The following is a 3,379-nucleotide window of genomic DNA, read 5'->3' as shown; positions in this document are numbered from 1 at the left end:
TTGAAGGCCGGAGAGAGCCTCTAACACTGTTTACGTAAACGGTTATGCTCACAGTTCCACGTACAGGTTCATACCCAGATGAGAGACATAAAAAAAAGTTCATTAACTATAATTATATATGATCATAGATTATTACTATTAATTAATTTAATGTAAAAAAAATACTATTATGACCGAAAAACGACCGAACCAACAGCCTCACGTCTCCGAAGGACTGCTGGGTAGGTATGACTACTCTCTTTCATTACCCCGTCTCTGCTCCCTACCTTCTCCACGGCAAGGTAAATAAAAAAAAAATCCACGTCACCGCGCCTCGCTGCCTCCGCTAATGGCGACTGGCGAAACTTCGTCTCCCCGTCGGCACCGCACGCGGATGCCGCGTTCAGCCCTGATGGCAGCTGCGCGCGCCGGGCGCTTGGTTGCCTCTTCATCTTCCCTGGCGTTCGGCGCGCAGGTGCGGCGGCCAGCCTTGCCGGCGGCTGCACGCGGAATCCCCGAGGCCTCGCTCGCCCGCCGTCGCGGCCTTCGCCTCCACCTCCGACCTGACGCCCTCGGCCTTGAACCAGTCCTCCGCCCAGAGCCGCTTCCGCCCCAGCTTCAAGAGCAACGCTAGGGGAGCCGAGGCGGGATCTTCATCTGTCCCGGCGGGCAGCGCGCAGGTGCGGCGGTCAGCCTTGCCGGCGGATGCACGCGGAACCCCGAGGCTTCGCCCTCCGCCCCCGCCGTCGCGGCCTCGGCCTCCACCTCCGACCTGCCGCCATCGGCCTTGACCCTGTCCTCCACCCCCAGCTTCATGAACAACGCCAGGGGAGCCGAGGCGGGAGCACCATCTGCTGCACATGACCTCGCATGCAGCAGATCAGTTGGTGTCGGCCACGAATTGTGAGTCCAACCTTCTCTCTCTTTGCCTCTCTACATGGAATTGATCCGATTCGACCTCACCGTCTCAAGCAGGAATCAAGTCGTGGCGGGCTCAGTGGCAAGCTCAGAAGTAGGGGCCGCCGTCTGGTACCTCGGCGAAGACATCGCCAGCAGAAGCACGCTGCCGTGTAGTGTGGATGCAGTGACCTGCAGAACGAGGTCGGGTGGTGCACAACAGCGAGGTGCTTAGCGGTGATTTTGTCCCAGGTTGCTTCTCCTATTGCCTCCTCATTTATTCCCAATATTCATGCTCATCGCTATACAGCCTGCAGGAAACAATGAATTACTAATTTGCTCAACCTCCGCTCAATGCTACAGGTAAATTTTGTTGTCCGTTTTCCTTGCTCTAGCCTAACACATTTCACGCAAAGAAATGTCATTTGTTAGTGTTACCCCTTGATGTACTTGATACACTTCTGGATGTTACCAGGCCTGCAATTCCTCATTCCTCATACATATACCGACAGTTGGAGTGTTCTGGTTATTGCTTCAGTTTGAGGCACATATTGCGTATTGGCATTTGCTAATAGAGGTGTGTGATTTACATAAAGGCTTCAAAGTGCAGCTTCGATTCTATCAATGTGCTGTAGATTCTGATCATGCCATCTTTTGAGGCTCACATAATACATATCTTACCAAGCCTATTTTTTTACTTAACAACCAGTTTACCTATTCCATTTTTTTGTTGTCTGCACATGTATATAGTCCCAGTGAAATCATGTCTTTATTAGCTAGGCAGCAGAATCATGTTTATCTATCATGCTCAGAAATTATGTGCTTTACGACATTTTTTATACTGAATACCTAACCACTCCTAAATAGTCGTCACCAATTTTGCCTTCCTTTTCTCCTATTTTAGCCATTTCTTCTTTTCTTTTAGTTTTAGTTTGAGTTCCCTTTCCACATATCTCTCTTATTATGTACTACCATATAAATATGTCAGCATTTTGGTTAATCTGGTACTGATGCTGTATGCATACATTTTTGTCACTGGATGCGGTCTTATGCATAATCAGTTACGTGGTACCATCAAGTCCCTACCTTTTTGCCAACTACAACAGGTATCATTACGTGGTAAATTCTAAGAGCCTTCGTATTTGTTTCTGCTTACAGATGATGATAAGATTCTTTTACCACTTGAGGTCTACCTTACATATGACAAGATTATTCTGCAACCTTAAGATGTAAACAGACACGGAGCCAGCGGTGGGGCTAGGGGGGCTCCAGCCCCCCCTACCGCTCGAGAGCAAGCGAAGCTCCGTAGAGCCGCCGTCTGAAATTTCAGCTGTAGATGTACAGGTATGAGGGGCTGAGATTTGCTGAACCTCTTTTCTTGCTAATTACCGTTGTTTAGCCCCTCCTAAATTTTTTCCTAGCTTCGTCCTGGATGTAAACAGTGATGCACCCTAACAAGGATGCATATTGGCAATTCTGAAATTTCAGTATGTGTCCGTGCAGCAACACTGTTTTTAGCAGATGAATTCCTCATGTCATACTCAATAGAATTGTGAGGTTGAAGCTGTGAATGTGAATATTTACAGCCATGGAGAGTGGTGATCAGGAGCCTCCTGTATCCTGGCATTATAGATGCATGCCTCACGTGGTTGCTGAACCTGCAACAATTATACTCCTATAATAATGGAGCAACACAGACAAGAGACATGCATTGTTTCTCCTGTTTTTCATACAGTTATGTTTAGCCCCTGTTTTCTGAACAATTAAGGATGCTGTTGTTTGCATGTTCACTCCCTCTCTGACCATGCTTGGACAAGATCTAAATTAATAACTACCTATTGTATTTCAGGTGTGCCTTTGGGATGCAGACACAAAATCATTTAATTTCTTCAAGATGAAAACTTAGCTGCTTTGGTGAGAGACGCGAGAATTGATGATCTCATATCATTATTCATGCGGTTCTTTGATATTACAGCTCAACTTGAGTCTTGAGACTTGACTCACAAGGTTATATGATCATTATTCATGCGTTTCTTTGATATTACAGCTCAACTTGTGTTTCCCCTTTTTATATACCATTTCAAGATTTTGGGACTACGCGAAACAGTGAAAGAAATAGATATTTAGCAGCAAAGCTCCCTTTGCCCATATTTGTAATCCTCACCAAGATGAGATATTCATTTTTATTTGTATACCTTATATAGTGATGTCGACTATTCCACGCTATATTATGCTATGTTCAGCTTCACCACATTTTATAGATCTTTATGCATATTTTCATGGCTCAATATATTCTAACTATGAAGGATTAGGCCTTGTTTAGTTGACGAATTTTTTTAGGAAATAGTACTGTAGCACTTTCGTTGTTATTTGACAATTAGTGTCCAATCATAGTCTAATTAGGCTTAAAAGATTCGTCTCGTGAATTTTATTTAAACTGTGTAATTAGTTTTATTTTTTATTTATATTTAATGCTTTATGCATGCGTCTAAAGATTCGATGT

General features: G+C 44.9%; 1 long non-coding RNA gene across 5 annotated transcripts; it reads left to right on the top strand.

Annotated features, from left to right (window-relative positions):
- Positions 1-259: 259 nt before the first annotated feature.
- On the top strand, positions 260-3,150 carry LOC136521932 (uncharacterized). 5 transcript variants are annotated; one of them, XR_010775715.1, is made up of 4 exons: positions 260-882; positions 955-1,453; positions 2,035-2,220; positions 2,726-3,150. It is a non-coding gene; the product is annotated as an uncharacterized lncRNA (long non-coding RNA). The 5 variants fall into 5 exon arrangements; XR_010775716.1 differs by having other exon boundaries at positions 1,938-2,220; XR_010775718.1 differs by having other exon boundaries at positions 955-1,982; positions 2,104-2,220.
- Positions 3,151-3,379: the final 229 nt, after the last annotated feature.

This window comes from Miscanthus floridulus, chromosome 18, assembly GCF_019320115.1.
Source record: "Miscanthus floridulus cultivar M001 chromosome 18, ASM1932011v1, whole genome shotgun sequence".
NCBI classification, from domain to species: domain Eukaryota; kingdom Viridiplantae; phylum Streptophyta; class Magnoliopsida; order Poales; family Poaceae; genus Miscanthus; species Miscanthus floridulus.
Note: the sequence above shows the minus strand (reverse complement) of the source record. Positions and strands in the feature narration are given on the sequence as shown.